Source organism: Palaemon carinicauda, chromosome 37 (genome assembly GCF_036898095.1).
Source record: "Palaemon carinicauda isolate YSFRI2023 chromosome 37, ASM3689809v2, whole genome shotgun sequence".
Taxonomy (NCBI): domain Eukaryota; kingdom Metazoa; phylum Arthropoda; class Malacostraca; order Decapoda; family Palaemonidae; genus Palaemon; species Palaemon carinicauda.
This window is the reverse complement of record NC_090761.1, coordinates 43,513,432-43,530,984: the sequence shown is the minus strand read 5'-3', so window position 1 is coordinate 43,530,984 and position 17,553 is coordinate 43,513,432.

Sequence of the window (17,553 nt, the reverse complement as noted above, 5' to 3'; positions counted from 1 at the left end):
GCCTTCTTCAACACCCCTTCCTTTATTCTGCTAGTGATTAGGAAGAGTCACTGACGCACAAGCCTGTGATGTCAAGTCCTCTTGAGATAAGCACTGCAGAGCTTCACAGGACACTAAAGCAACTCCTCTTGATTAGCACCCAATGTTTCATCAAGTAAGGGGATGGAGAAGTTCACACTGAGGGGCTATTAGTTTAATCCACGAATTGGGGTGCAAAACCAGAGACCCTCCAACCTTCAGAGTGGATTAATACAAGTTTGTCCGTGGAACTCTCCAGTGCTATAGCTATCAAAAAGACAGTCTTATGACCTTCTCAAAGGCTCATGTGTGGCCAAAAATAATTGACTATTATTGGTCACATCGCACTTCAGGTGGGCAAGACTATTCAAAGCTCTTCACTTACGTGGAGGAGAGATCTGTGTTCTTAAATCTGAAGACTTTGCACAGGGCATAGCTGCAGCCTTTTAGAGCCGTGACTGGGAGGTAAGACTAGGTGAATATCGATGTGTATTGCTGTAAGTAATGGTTATATATTTCAGTTCTTTCTTTTTATAGAAAACTTATTTTTCTTCATAAAAGTGAAGTGCATCATCCTCCATTTAATAGATTACTTAGTTTATTTTTGTGTAGTTTCTTTGTGTTCATACTCAAAATGTGGTGCTAGTTATTTTATTTTGTATATTTGTTACCTTTCTATGTTTATGCCTGATATGTCAGTGCATATATTTAATCATCTTGGTTAAATATTAGCCCATCTTAGGGAGAATCACTACCAATTTATTCAACTGATGATATTGGGAGTTGGTTGCAAGTTGGATGTGAGGAGAAACACAGTTGAGTGATATGGCCTTTCCCAATCTGTTGTTAATTTAATGCTTCATTACACAGTATCGAGTAAGTTTTGTTTATTATTCTACTGTTTTTATGTTCTTTGTTATACTTCCTGGAAATGTATATTATGTATATTCTATTTATTTTTGGAGAAAATCTCAACTTTTCTGTATGGTATTCTTACCTTCCATGTTTCTTTTTTTCCAGATACTTAGTTAATTGTTTCTGCCACTCAAATGAACGAGGGTAGAGGTAACCCTTCTTTTTAACCACTTTCCCATAACCCAATATCAACAACAGAACACACAGTACTTTCAAATACTAGTCCTTTGGCTTTCAAATACTAGTCCATCGGCTTTCAAGGAATTTCCTCTGCTTTGTCCTTAGGGAGAAGGTTTTCAAGTTCAGTCTCGTGTTTTGGAGCGTCAAACCACCCTCCCTTAAGTATTAATTAGCATGTGTATCCCAGTCTTAGCTTGTGCATAGCCAAGGGCATAGAGTTACTCGGGTATCTAGACAATTGGTTTATCCAGTCCACCTCCTCAAGATATCTCCTTCATCATCTCTACAAAGTTCTCTTCTATTGCCATGAACTGGGGATTGTGGTAAACCTAGAGAAGTAACATATAAGCAGAGGCTTTAGTACCTGGGAATGTTGACAGATACCTTCCTCCGTCAGTAGTGAATTTTTCCATCGCACAATTGCATCATCAGACTGGAGGGTAGCACGACTTTTCATTTCTCAACAACAACTGCTGGCTCAGCAGTGGCAACAACTTGTTTGGCATCACTTGTCCTTCGAGAAGCTCGTTTTACACGGGAGTCGCCATCAGATATCCCTTCAATGGTGTCGTGTAGAAACACTGGGCAGCAGCCACCATCCTTCCTCATCACTTGGTTCCAATGGACCAAGAGGTTGGGGATCTAATCTGGTGGCTAAAGGATGATAACCTCATTAAGGGAACTTCTGGAATTGTTGCTATTCACAGATGCATCAAGGAGGGATAGGGAACACACCTAAGGAATCAGATTGCCTCAGGTTTCTTGTCCAAGTAAGAGAAGAGCCTGCACATCAACCTTTTAGAACTGAAAACAGCATTCTTGGCACTGCAATCACTCCAGTCTTAGAGGCCACTCAGTAGTGTTGATGAGCGAAAATACCGTAATAGCATATGTCAACAAGCAAGGAGGTGAAGCAGGCTCACTCTTTGGCACTAAACAACACAGTAGAGCTGTTGTTAAGCATCATTCTGGGCAAAAGAAATGTAATTGCCAACAAGCTCAGTTGCTCGTTTCAAGTGGTAGGAGCCGAATGGTCCCTTCGTCCTCTAGTGACATAGTCTTTTGACTGTGGGGTTCCCTGTTATTAGATATGTTCACCACAAGGTTTAACAGAAAACTATTCATTTTCTGTTAGCTTGTCTTGGGCCATTTAGCAGCGCTGGAGAATGTGCACCATCTGTAGGACAACTACGATCCCAATGTTTTTCTGCACTTTTGCCTGATTTTGAAGGTTAGTCAACCTGGTACTTGAGTATCCTAAACTTCAGAGTAACCCTGGTGGCTCCCAAATGACTATACAATTGATTAATTGAATCTTTCGCATTATACTCTTAAGAGTACAGTACATGACTACAGTTTTTTTCTTTGTTTGCAAGAATTTTCCCTTTTCTCAATGTTTTTAACTCGACTAAACATTTTTTTAGTAGCCTATTCACTATTTTATATTGGCTGAGGACTATGAAACGTGAAGTAGATAATGAATGGAGAAGTATTGAATTAAAAGCTCAAGATAGAGACGACTAGCGAAATCTACCATAGGCCCTTTGCATCAATAGGCGTAGGAAGTAATGTTTGGATAGTTGGACTATATATTTTGGCTATTAAGGCTTAAAGGGCTGTTCTTAATACCGTTTGAAGGCCTCATGTTGTATTTATCCTCTTCAGGTATTATTCTAGATGGATTCAGATGTATTGAGATCTATTTATTTGGATTTAGATGTAGTGTTGCAGTTTTTAGAGTCCACATTTTAAACGTTTGTGATTCTCCTTAAAGGTTCTTTGGCCAAAACCCTTTCTGTTGTCCTTGGCATTAGCTATGAGTATTAGCGAGTTACACTTTTTCCAAGAATGTGGGGTTTGGTGTTGGTAAAATTGTTTTGTCTGTTGTCTAGCTTTCAGGCCAATGAGGATACCAATTTAAAAAGGCTTTGTAATTTTTCAACAATCCTTCACTGCAGAGAAAGTTGGGTTGTGTGTCAGTGAGGGTTGGCTTATTGGTCTGATTCGGGCAGTTATTAGTCATGTCCTCTTTCACCTAGAATGGGATGTTTCATATCAAGTGTTCAGGTTACTGAAGCTCTCAGGACTGGATTTATGAATTTTGGCTATATAGACCCGTGCTGGGCCCTGTGTGGCCTCTCAGCAAATTGGATTCCTGGCAGGTGAACGTCTAAAAATTTCTGTTAGTAGGAGTGCAGCTACTTCCCTTAATTTCAATAGGAATCGTTTATTTTGAAAGGGTTTGGCTTTGCTCAATAATGGTTTTTGACAAGCGCTTATTAAAAGAATCACGGTTTTTGAATGAGTTATAGGCTGTATGGTATTAAGGTAGCTGCCGGCATTGTTCTAGTGTAAATTGGATTTGGAAGTCATTCGTATTCGCTTCGGGATTAAAATTTGTATTAGTTTATTGGCTCCCATGGCTGTTTATTTCATGATATTTCTGTTTGAATGTGTGTGGGACTTGATACTGTGGAGCATATTGTAATTGGTGGCAAGTCTCGGCTGGCTGATTGGTGCAAGTACTGTATTTAGGTGGGTATATTGGGTTTGATTAATCTTTCCCTCACATATTCTCCAACTTCAAAATGTGGAAGTCCACTATATAAACCTCAAGTGAGACATCCTTTGAGATAAATCACAAATTTTTAAGTAATTTGTATTTTTCCTAACATACTTACCGAGAACTATTTTCTTAGGAGGTACCTGGAATCTCTCAACCGACCAGAGTTTTGTGTAGTTTACCCTACTTCCGTTTTCTGTGAAGACTACGTGCCCTGAGGCTAGTCCCGAGCCAGGTCGCGTGTTAGCTTGGGTCTCGACCCTCAGTAAGCTCTTGGATGTAAAAATAGCTAAGGGTCAGTAAGGCACTCGGGGAAGGAAGGGAGGGCCATTACCCGAAAGTAGTTCTCGGTAAGTATGTTAGGAAAAATACAAATTACTTAAAAATTTGTGATTTGTTCCAACACGGAGACTTACCTCGAACTACTTCCTTAGGAGACTTACACTTTAGGAGGTGGGAGTGTCTTCCTGACCTCTAGACCCAACTAAGCCGGGCAACAAGGAACCTAGGTAGGAAACTAGGTTCTAAGATATCCGGAAAACGAAACGTAGGGAAAAACTACACAAAGAGCTCATGTTAGTATCTAAGTACAGTACTCACCCTTAAAAATTCCACGATGCTGAGTCCTGTGTCGAAGATGTGAAGTCGTGTCTAGTTCAGGTTCTACCTGGGTCTATCTACGGGGGTTGGGAGAGGAAAAGGACAAGGGTGAAAGGAAACGAACCTGTGTCTCTTGGTTTTGCTACCCACGATTGTACCTGGGGCTTCACTGTTAAATCGCTTGGAGCGCGGAGATGACTGTCCCAATAGAGAACCCGTCTAGAGATTTTCTCGAGCAATCCTTGAGGTAATGAGTTGTGAAGGTCGACTGGTTCGACCAGGTGCCTGCTCTAAGGATTTGGGCCACCGCCATGTTTTTCTCAAAAGCCAGAGAGGTACTTAAGACCCCTAATGTCATGGGGTCTGGGATTACTTGTCAGGGGAAGGCCCGCCTTGCTATAGGCCCTGACAATCACCTGTCTTAGCCAATAGGAGATGGTATTCTTAGATACCTTCTTTTTACTGTACCCGTGGAGACGAAGAGGTTTTTGATACCAGGGCGGAGATTGGCCGTCCGCTTAAGGTATTTCCTCACGGCTCTGACGGGGCACAACTTCAAATCCTTCGGATCCCCTGATCGAGGAATCGCTGGCATTGAGAAGCCTTCGAACTGAGGATCCCAGACTGCTGGATTCTGTGTTTTAGCCACAAAAGAAGTGACGAACTTGAAGGAGATCTCACGCCATCCCTTCGTATGAGAGACTTCGTAGGACAACCCATGGATTTCTCCCACCCTCTTAGCTGAAGCCAAGGCCAACAAGAAGACCGTCTTGAGAGTGAGATCCCTGTCCACTATGTCCTTCAAGGGTTCGAATGGTGGTTCACTTAGCATTTTCAATACTCTTGCCAAATCCCACTGCGGCACCCTGGAGGTTTGTGGGGGGCATGCTTGTTCGAAGCTCCTGATGAGCATAGAGATATGCCTAGAGGAGCCCAGATCAATGCCCTTCAGGAGGAAAACTTGGCCCAAGGCTGCACGGACTCCCTTGATGGCTGGTATTGACATGCCCACCACGTATCTGAGGTGTACGAGGAAATCCGCAATATGCGGAACCGAAGCTTTTAGAGGCTTGATGTTTCTTGAGGAAAACCATTTCATGAAAGTGGTCCATTTTGCCTGGTAGACCGCTGCCGAAGACCGCCTCAGATAGCGCGACATCCTCTCAGCCGTTCCTGCCGAATATCCTTCCTTCCTCAGGAGACGCTCAATAATCTCCCGAATATCCTTCCTTCCTCAGGAGACGCTCAATAATCTCCAAGCGCGAAGGCGAAGAGACCGAGGATTGTCGTGGAACCTTTGGAAGTGTGGCTGCTGCAGAAGGTCTGGTCTGTCGGGCAGAGGCCACGGGGGAAGACACGCTAGGTCTCTTAGATCCGCGAACCACTCTCTCTCTGGCCACCAGGGCACTACCAAAGCTATCCTTAGGTTGTGAGCTGCCCTTACTCTGTTGAGCACTTTCCTGATCAATGCGAAGGGAGGAAAAGCGTACACATAGAGATTGTCCCATTTGTGCTGAAAGGCGTCCTCCAATGCCGCCTTTGGGTCTGGGACAGGAGAACAGAATACAGGGAGTTGTGCGTTCAGTCTGGTTGCAAAGAGATCCATCACCGGAGAACCCCATTTTTGAATGATGAGCCTGGCTACTTCTGGGTGAAGAGACCACTTGGTACCCACTACCTGGCCCATCCTGCTGAGCCCGTCGGCTAGGACATTCCTTTTCCCTGGAATGAACCTTGCTGAATTCACGATTTGTTCTGACTCGGCCCAATCCAGGATCTCCGTGAGATCGCATAACTCCTTCGACTTGAGACCTCCCTGTTTCTTTATGTACGCTATTACAGTGGCGTTGTCGCACATCAACGCCACTGTGTTTCCACTTAGAAGACCTACGAATTGTAGGCACGCTTTTCGGACTGCCTTCATCTCTAGGATGTTGATGTGCTGTGCTTTTTCTTCTTCCGTCCAAGAGCCTCTTGCTGACTTGCCAAGAAGGTGTGCTCCCCACCCTTCCTTGGAGGCGTCTGTGAAGAGAAGCATCTCGGCGGGCACGGCTGCGAAGGGCATCCTCTTGAGGGTATTTGCTCGATCCTGCCACCACTCCAGGGATTGTTTTGTCTCCGGAAGAACGGGAATTAACTTGTTGGGGGAGTCTAACTGGTTCCAGAGCCCCTTCAAGTTCCATTGTATGCTCCTGAGTTTGAGCCTCCCTTGGGGGACCAGTTTCTCTAATGATACTAGGTGACCTATCAACCTCTGCCAGTCCTTGGCTCTCCTGGGCTGCCCTGAAAGGAAGGGCCGGAGGATCTGGTCCAGGTTGTTCAACCTCTCCCCCGATGGAAAGGCTCTCACTAGGCGGGAGTCCAGCACTATCCCCAAGTAAGTCATCCTGGTGGAGGGAGACAGATGCGACTTCTCCAGGTTGATAGTGATACCCAGAACTTTGCAGAATTGTATTAGTTTCACGGCTTGATCCTTCAAAACTACCTCGGAGGAAGGAAGAAGCAACCAGTCGTCCAGGTATCGAATGAGGCGAATACCCCGTTCGTGAGCCCACACGAAGACTGTCGTGAAGGTCCTCGTGAATACCTGGGGCGCTGTTGACAAACTGAAGCAGAGGGTCTTGAACTGCAGGATATGGGTACCCCACTTCACCCTAAGAAACTTCCTGCTTGAGGGGTGGATAGGGATTTGAAAATACGCGTCCTTGAGGTCTATGGACATCATGAAGTCCCCTTCCCTCAGGGACTGCAGGACCGACTTTGGTGTGTCCATCTTGAAGTCGGTCTTGCACACAAACTTGTTGAGGGCTGACATCTATTACCGGTCTCCAACCTCCCGTCTCTTTCTCCACCAGAAAGAATCGGCTGTAGAACCCTGGGCCCGGTTGTAGGGCCGTTTCCATCGCCCCTTTTTACAACATCGTGGTACTTCCTCCTGTAAGGCTGCCCTCTTCAAAGGGTCCTTGGGTGCTAGCCACTCCGCCCATCTAGCTGGAATCAGAGGAGGCGGTTCTGCCAGGAATGGCAGTCTGTAACCCTCCTTCAACACCGTTACTGTCCAGGGTTCCGCACCGTGGTCTTTCCATGCTTGCCAAAAATGTCTGAGGCATCCCCCAACCTGAGGCTTGGGCAGGAGTAGGGGGCCTCTCACCCTATCTCCTTCTGGAGGATCGACCTGAACGCCCTCTCGTGGAAGCTGAGTAGGACATTCTAAACGAGGCCGGTGGTGTCGGAGCTCCTCTACAGGGGGGCTGCGGTGGTTGAGCCCAAGAGGTAGATGGGGCGTCTCTTCTTGTCTGGCCAGGAGAGGCTTGAGAAGTAGAGGGTCCATCCGACGTAGGTCTTCTGTAAGCGGGTCTCCTCATGGCCTGAGGTCTGGGAGCGCTCACTTCCTTCCTCCTCATGAGCTTCTCCATGATTTCTTCCATTTGCTTCAGAGGAAAAAGTGAGTCACCCCACACGGGCAGGCTCCTCAAAGCCCTCGCTTCCCTGTCTGGGATTCTCCGGGATAGCTTGGTCAGGACCGTATCCCTTCTCCTAAGGACCCAGTTGGCCGATAAAGCAAGAGACTGGAACGTCAAGAACTTCAGTGTCCTGCTCCGGAGATGATGAGTTCTTTCAGGAGAGCTTGATTCGATGGGTCTGACAAGTCGTAGGTGGCCTGGATACCCACCAGAGTTGATGCCCACCAGTCCAACCAGGAGGCGACGTTGACCAGGTCTTTAGACATCTCCTCCATCATCGCCGCCTCTGACTGGGAGAAACAAATCGGGGCTGAAGAGGCTCTGTCCTCCGGGGCACCTTGTCCTAACACTTCAAGGGAGGCCTCCATCCTGCAGGCTCCCGTTCGCTGCCCTTCTGGCACATAATATTTGCTCTGGGACCTTAGACCCTGGAGTAATTTTAGGCACTCTGGGATTTGGGGGCTTCAGCATTCCCCGCCACAACCTTGTCTACATGAGTGCGTCCCAGAACCACGTCCCTGGCCACAGGTAGCGCTAAGGAGGGTTTCTGATGTATGGGGGCCTCCATTAGACGATTGAGGCTGGATCGCCAGGCATCCTCGTCGGCGGGAACAGGCTCCTCGATCCTGTGATGCCTCCGTATGAGGCCTATAACCCTTCGATAGGCCGAATCCTCGGTTGGAGAACCCTCCGTGTCGCTGACCGCGCCCTCCGTCTGGAGCTGAGGCGCTGTCCCGACGGGCACCTCTGCACTAGGCTTCGGTCCTGGGACGGGCACCACCGTGTCGGCGAGGGCTTCCGTCCTTAAATTGTCCTTCGACAATGAGGGTGAGGCTTCCGTGGGCTTGCCCGACGGAGGAAGCCGTCCCTGTTTATCCAAAGGTTGAGCCAATTTTGCCGACGACGAGGCTGCCCGTCCGAAAAAGCGACTCCCTCCGCTGGGCGGCTTGAGTTGGTTGTTTCACGGCCTTACGCCTGTCTGAAGAGGTCCTTTCGTTCTCGTCCTTCCGAGGGTCAAACCTGTGGCTGGAAGAGGGCCTCCTTGGAGAACCGTCTCTGGAACGCCAACTCGTAGAGCTCGGGATCGCAGCGAAGTCCGCGAGCTTCCTGCGGGGGACGAGGACCCATTCTTCTTTGGGAGATCTACTCCTGTATTTCTTCCTCGGAGACCTGGAACGCCTTCTCCCATATCTCGACCTAGAACGCGACCTCGAACGGGAACGTCTGCTCCTGGATCTATCCCTCCTCCGGTGGCGCCTCCTCCGTACTTCTCCCTCCGAAGAGAACGATGAACCTGCCGCTGAAGACTCCGACAACTCTGCATAACGCGACCGAGGGGCAGGCGCATGGGGAATAGACGGCTTCATGATTTGCTGGGTTCCGGAGGTTGAAGGTTGCAGAAACATGTCAGGAACCGCCGAAAGAGGAGCTGGGGAGAGTTCGGTCGCTCTACGTTGGGTAACCAGGAACCAAGGCCTTCTTCCATCCTCAACGGGGACCTACCTGGAGTCTTCGGGGGTCCCCATCCAAAGGGATCCGCTACCGGAGAGTCTATCTTATCTTGGGTGCCATCAGCTGCGGAGGTACCTGAAATGTAGGCCCATGAAGCAGGCGAAGAAACAGGGACATTTTTACCCCACATGGGGTCATCTGACGAGACGTGCCCCCCAAGTACAAGGGCAGAGTCTCCAAGACCCCCCTAAAAACACAGTCAGGCCCCCCACTTGCCTGCAAAGAGTCAGCAACCCCAACATCTCAAAGACTAGACTCCTGGGGAAGAGCCATCGGCTTCTTCCCCGCAACGGACTTACCTCGTCCCCTACTCTGGGTAGGGGAAGATGGGAGAGAAACACCGTCAGACTTCCCTCCTGGCGACGTCAAGGGCGAAGAGGTGCTCGCCTTCCTGGGAGATCGCTTAGCGGACTTCTTCTTCTTCGTACTAAAACGAACCCACTGGATTTCACTCCACGACACACTCCGGACACGTGTCCGACGGAGAGCACACTCTACCCCTACACGAAGAGCAAAGGGAATGCGGGTCAACCTCCGGCTTGGACAAAAACGCTCCACACGACTTCCCGGCTCTAGGCCCAGGACAACGGCGGGCATGCTCCATTATGCACAACACAACACCGTAAGACACAGGAACGCAGGGAAAGGATAAGGAATACACTTGGGAAAGCACAAGGGAATCAAGCGAACACGCAAGAACACAAGGGAAAGTACAGGGATACCATGTGGGACACGCGAGTCGGGGACACAAAGGGTCGCAAAGAGAAAGGAGAGCGTCGGGATGGTATCACGACGCGACCAGAGAACTTTGCTTGAAAAAATTAACCAAAAATAAAATCTCCTTATGAAAGAGTGACCAGCTTGAGGAATAACGCAGCGCCCTAAAAACAAGTGTGTATATAGCATTTAGTTTAAAATTAAAAAAAACAGGAACTTTAAAAATTGTTGGCAAGGCCAGTGTATGTCTTTTTCCGATACACAGATGTTATAAATTCACCATTGTCTCTGCTTACGTTAATGTCTAAAAAAGGTAGAGAGTTGTTGTTCTCTTTTTCTATACTGAACTTCATATTTTGGTGTTGAATATTTATATGGTTTAAAAACATTTCACTATGCCATGGTTGTTTAAATAACACAATAGTGTCATTAACATATCTTCTATAATACACTGGCTTAAAAGTGTCTGGACAACTAATTAAAAAATTTTCTTCAAAAGATGACATAAACATATTTGCAAACAAGGGTCCTAACGGGGAACCCATGGCAACTCCATCGACCTGCGAATAGAGTTGGCCATTAAAAACAAACATGGAGTCTTGCACAGCAAGCTCAAGAAAAGTCTTAAAATAATGTCTGTTAAAACCATAAAAAAAAACTTGATCGTCATAAAAATTTTTATCTAAAATAATATTAATTGATTCATTTAGTGGCACATTTGTAAAAAGAGATTCTACATCAAAACTTGTCATATGTAGATCACCATATTACTGAGGGTCGAGACCCAAGCTAACACGCGACCTGGCTTGGGACTAGCCTCGGGGCACGTATTCCTATGAGCTTTAAATGAGTTGTAAGGAATCTTTCTGATGATTACCCTTTTTGAAGTATGTGATATTACGGTATTTTTGTAGGGACTTCCATTTTAACATAATTTGGCCAATATTAATTGATTTTGCTACGGAGAGAAACAACTTCAACTTTCCGTCAGCCTTCAAGGAAAAGAAATCCATCTTCAAGTCTATTAGAATCCTTTGTAATAAAAAACACGGGCCAACAAGACACTTTTGAAAGGTTTAAGTACCCAAGAGCCTACTGTAGAAGGTCTCTGCTTAGCCCTATTTTTGACAAAGTACTCAATGAATTCAGACAAATGTTTCATGAACCAAAATGTACCCTCCATGCCGTAGCTGCCTGAACCCACCACTTTCAAATTTCTTAAATGAAAATGACTTGCAATGCCTTGCTGACCAGTACTCAATTGAAGGGCGAACACTCCATTTAGAACTACTTATTGCTCAGAGAACACTACGGGATAATTTGACATCCTTTCCTGAAGTTTTGGATAAGCTAAAACCAATGAAGGAAGGTTTCCCCACACTCTACAATTTAATGAGATTTGGTTGTAACTTCCCCCGTCAGCAGGGTTGCCAGGTTTTCTAAATGAGAAAAGGTCAACTTCTGATCAACAGCAGCTTTAAAAGGCCAACCCGTTAGTAGAAAAAAAGGCCAGAAATATAGTATTTAGGGCCCACCTTTTTCATAGTTAAAGGCAACCAATTTTTAGAAAGACCAAATTTGAGGGTTTTTGACCTGAAAAAAGGCCAACCTGGCAACCTTGTCAGCGATCTTTTTCTGTCTCGAAATTGATCAAAACTCACCTCAGGGCATCAGTAGGTCAAGAACGACTGACCAGTCTAGGCACAATTTCTATTGAAAAACTATAGTGGATTCCTTTGATTTTGATATGGCAGTGGATATATTTGCAGCTATCCCAATATCTTTAGTCTAAAGGAGCCCATACACGTTCAAAAACAGCGTCAAAATTTTGCATCAAAATTTTGATGCATAATTGCCCACACACGTATAGGCGTTTTTCCCATCAAAATTCAGTATGGTCAAAATCTTCGACATGGATGCATCAGTGGCCATAGCACTAGTGTTGGCATTGGACTGATAGACCTCCTGGTAAACGTCGGAAATGGACATCAAAATAGATCTTTCATATATAAACTATAAAAAGAGACTTGTGTCAGCCTGATCAACATAAATACATTCACTGGTAGTTTGAACTTTTGAAGGTCTTATCCCTCAACATTCGCCGACAACCCCAATGACTAAGCGCTATAAACGCGACTAAGGACATAAGTATACACATTACAGACCATTCCAAATCCCTGTAATAAAATGCAGGTATATATATATATATATATATATATATACCGGTATATAAATATACATCGATTCATTAGAACGTGAAATGTGTGAAATAATACGTTAACCAATTAAGTGATGTACCACGATATAATAATAATAATAATAATAATAATAATAATAGTAGTAGTAGTAGTAGTAGTAGTAGTAGCCATCCTAAAACAATATGAATAACAACACAAAGAACAACAACAACAAGAGTTCTTCGTTGACAATGAAACCTGTAATTACATAGTTAACATTTAAAAAAAAAACCATTATTTTAATCGGAAATTCTCGGTAAAAATATATTGTTTTCGGTAATTTACTATTTACTATTAATTGCCCAGCTACAACCCTAGTAGGAAAAGCAGGATATGCTACAAGCCCAGGGGTCCCAACAGGGAAAATAGCCCAGTGAGGAAAGGAAACAAGGAAAAATGAAACATTTCAAGTTTTTCAGTATGTATGTATATATATATATATATATATATATATATATATATATATATATATATATATATATATATGTGGCGAAATTTCACCGGTTTATACTAAATAGCCCGATGTGCTGGGCTGATCACAAGGTCTGAAGGACTAACCTCTCAAAACCATTGGAGAAGTAAATAGAATATGGCTATATTTTAACAAATTTTATTATAAAAATAATAATCTAATACGAGAAACATGAAAAAATAAACCTTTACTTTACGTACAAAGAGATACTTGACTTAAAAGAACATGTGCGTGACTTGAAAAAACTGTCCGCATCGGACTCAAGATTTTAGCAAAATTAATTGAACATTTATAAAATTATCTCGATAAACGCCTTACCGAGACCTTTTGACGTACTTTACACAATAACACTGATCCCCTGGCACAAGGATCGATGAAATATTAACAGATACAAACTTTACATAACTCTATCAAGACCTACATGGAAACCGACCTGGGTACACTAAGGTGGGGAGAGAGAACAATTAGATAGAACTTACTGTGGTTGGGGACGTCGGATCAAAGAGACAGAGCAAGCCTCTGCAACCTCCGACGTCACCTTTTTCCCGCAATTTTTCCTGAACCTAAATTTCTAGATTGGATTTTTTTTATCATGTTACAATAGAATGAAGTTATTTTTCTTTCTCTTAAATTACAAGTGGTTGATTTCTTTAGTCTCAGCGCCTGCCCTACCAGGCGGTTTCTCTTTTTGGTTCTAAACATTCTCGTCTTGAACGACATTCATTCGCCTGCGAGTTCTCTCCTCTCCCTCCAATTTGACGTAATCGTAGGCGGAGTCAAATGGCGGGAATTTCGATTGATCAGGTCGAAATTCCCGACATAATCCACGCCCCAAAATAAGGAGCGATGAAACGTCGGTCAATTGGATAGAGCTGGACTCGGGGTGGGGGGAGTGACTTACTCCGAGACTCTGTTAGGCTCGCTGCGTAGCGCTCCGCAACGACTCGAACAGAGTACGCATAATGTACAACACACAGCAATGTTACCCCGGGGCAATAAACACAATCAATAATATACATATAGCCATACAACAGTTCAAATTAGGCAATGGGCCTAGCAATTCTAACGTACTCGTGTATAATACACATAAGGAACAGCAGAAATCAGTGATAATGTACACGTATATATTACAAAATTCAAATGGCATGGCAAGTAGGCAATGGGCCTAAAACAAACCAAAAATAACAATGGAAATGCATACATTACAATTCAAATGCAAAGACAATTAGGCAATGGACCTAAGACAATCAGGCAATGGCAATGGAAATGCATACATAACAATTCAAATGCGAAGGCAATTAGGCAATGGGCCTAAGACAATCAGAAAATGGCAATGGAAATGCACACATAACAATTCAAGTTCAGTCTGCCTTAACTCACAATAATCGAGACTTATATACCTCTGCTACATGCAGGCTGTTACTTGATGGAGTACAAGAGGGAGGGGCTGGTTCTGTGCAACGCTCGGTCTGTACGCACGATACCATCCCGTCCCCGTTCTCCACCCCCTACGCACTTTCAACTTCCGCAGATTCATGCACACCTCACAAACTCCACCCTCCCTACCTTCCAGATAGGACACGCCCCTTTTTCACTCATTGTTTACAGCTACGTTTTATATATCGTCACCTTTCAGCAGACAGTCCATCAGTTCTCGCTGTTTCGCGGCAGCCCTTCTCAATGGGCGTGTAGAACGTCCTTGTGCGTTCGTCTGCTCTGACTCTGTTTCATTTTCACTTCTTTCACTAAGTGCATAGTTCTCACCTTTCTCGTCGTTGTCGTCCGTTCCTGTGGCTGGTTGTTGAGTTGTCGTAGCTGGTGCCATACCCTGGTCGTCCCCAGACGTCTCCGCTATCCCTGGCATTCCGGCTGTCGAACTGTATGCGCCCTCTTCTCCGTCATCACCGTCGTCGTCTTCTCCTCCATCGTCATCCTCAGAGGGGGCTATTTCTAGGGGAACCAGGTGGCTGACAGCTCGCAGCGACTCGACACCCTCAAACAACACTTTAGCCGAACGTACGACTCCGTCGTCGTCAGGATACGTCTTCACGACACGTCCCAGAGGCCATGTCGCTCTTTTCTTATTCTCCTGCTTAACTAGCACGATGTCTCCGGGGTGCAGCTTGGAGGGTTCCCCGGGCCGACAGTGTGCCGGGCTCTCAAGGCTCTCAAGTATTCCCTTCTCCATCGTTCTCTGAACGCCTTCAGTGAATCTGTCAATCTTATGTAACGATCACGTAGCTTCCGAGAGGTGAACGTTGCGTTGAGATGGTCGTCCGGTAAGATTGGTGCCATGAAGTGGACTTGGTGTCCTCTTATCAAATGGGAGGGGGTGAGGACTTCATCCTCGTGCTCGTCACCGCTGTACATAAGCGGCCGATTATTCACCACTGCTTCTGCTTCTTTCACGAGGGTTAGCACGTGGGCGTCCGGCAGGTACTTCTTTCCGAGGGCTATCTGGAGGGTCCGTTTCGTGACTCCTATCAAACGCTCGAAGAACCCACCTTTCCAAGGTCCACGGGGCGTCTGAAACCGCCACTTTATGCCTGTTTTCCTCGGGAACTGCTGGACTTCATCTTCTTCATAAAGTCCCTGCAGGAGGTTGTAGATTATTGTATATATTATCTTTCATATATGTACCCTTTACTATTCATAAATTGTGTCCGTTGCAAACGCATGCGCATGAGTCGCACTGTCAGCACTCCGTGCATGCACATAGATAGTCGTCTTGCTTCTCTTGGCACGAGCTGTACGCCTTGCAGAGCACCACTGTTCATAACCCCTTGCTGTGTGGAATAAATGTAATCTACGACTCGGGATTTTACTTCTCCATCTCTGTAATCATCTGTCTTCATCTACAAGACATCATCACCTATCACCATGGCGCAGTGACTAAACCATTCAGCATTTTAAGGGAACACCGGAATCCAGCATTTGCATCGAGCCGCCATTGCCCATTTCCCCTCGACTACAAGTGGATTTTACAGTGTCTGTGCTTTGTTTGCGAACCGTTCATGCAGTGCCAGTGCAGTGTGGTGTTAGTGATTTTATGTTAGTGGGTAATATTTCTCTTGTGTGTCGAGCCCTTCATGCCCATATAAGAACCCTTTTACCCCTACTCATCACAAGAAAGCGAGGTGCATCCACCCTCTTTCATCACCGGAAACGCACTGCCAGTGGCCGCTGCCCAGCCTACCCGCCGCTACTCCCCACCTCCCAGGAGCCCTCCCATGCTCCTCCCCCGTTGCCATTTGCCCCTCTATTTACAGTAATTTTTTAAATAAAAACGGTAGAAAGTCTTTTATCTTTTTATCTTTTCATTTAAACTGTGGGTGACAGCTGAAAACGTTTCGTCATGTCGACTACCTCATATCAAGACGAGTCTGGGGATATGCAACATGACCAGGACAATGAAGACCGCCAGTTGCCTTCACACCCAGGCTCACCAACAGACCGTCGAACCCCACCAGCCTTCTCAACGATGGAAACCCTGCCTTTACTCTCACCACACCTGACTATACCGCCTCCAACAGCTACAGGTGGGGAGTTAAGGCTCCTTATCAAGTACCTGGAGGAATCTTGACAGGCCGAGTTGGCTACACGTCGGAGAGAGGAGGATCAATGTCGCCACGAGGAAGAACTACGTCGCCAAGAGGACAACCTAAGAAGAGAGGAGGAAGCCCAGCGTTTCACCGCCCTGTTGCAGCTACTCATGGTCAACCCTGGCCACCAGCAAGCAACACCACCGGACTCGCAACAACTTCCTACTCAATCGTCAGTGCCTTCAAGTTCCCAGCACCCACTCCCACAGAAAGCCATCGCCCAGACCCCACCGCCCTTACGTCCCGATGCCACATACTAAGTGTTTAGGGAATGGCGTAGACGCTGGGATGACTACAGTGTGATGGTGGACCTAGGGACTTTATCTGCCAGGAAGCAGCTAATACAACTTCGTATGTGCCTCAGCCTGGAGACTCAAAGAATACTGGAACACACACTCAACGTGCCACCAGACACAGATCGGAGTGTGGAGGAAGTCTTAAATGTTCTCCAGGAACACATCAAGAACCTGCGAAATGAAGCTTTACGTCGCAGGGACCTGCTTTCCTGCAAACAGAGAGAAGGGGAAAGCTTCAGCGAGTTCTACGTCAGACTGAAGCACGTAGCAGAGGAAATCGACGTCTGTCCTGGCCAGTGTGCAGTTTGTGAGGAAACTCAGCTTAAGATGATCATCATCATGGGAGTCAGAGATGAGGAGCTCACACTAAAACTTATTGCCCTGGACACCTCAACTTCTTTGGCCACCATGGTCAATGAATGTCGCTCCTATGAGGCCACAAGGACAGCCACCACCGCCATACGTGCCCCTCCTTCTAAATTGTGTGCTGTCTCTACTTACAAGAAAACCAAAGGACATGGCAGCTAAGGTGCTACTTCCCACCCAAACTTTAACAGGGACACTTCATGCCTTTCCTGCACAAAAAAGCACGGCTCTACAAAAAAGTGTCCAGCTGCTGACAGCATATGTGGAAACTGTGCTGGCAAGGGACACTGGAAGAAGACTTCAAAATGTCCTGCCAACAAGGCCACGTGTAGACACTGTGGCCGAGTGGGTCACTACGACAGATGTTGCCGACAGCAGATGAATGCCAAGCAGGGCAGCCCACCCAAAGCCACGCCCCCCTCCAGCAGGCCTTCAAATTGTCGCAAGGTTGAGGCCCTTTCCACAACAACTTGCCCTTCACCGGTACCCGTATCCCTCGACCTCACCTACAATGGTGAGACATCCAAGATTCTGATGCTGCCAGACACAGGAGCTGACGTATCAGTGATGGGTCCACAGCACTTGGAACTGCTTCAAATCACCAGGAATGA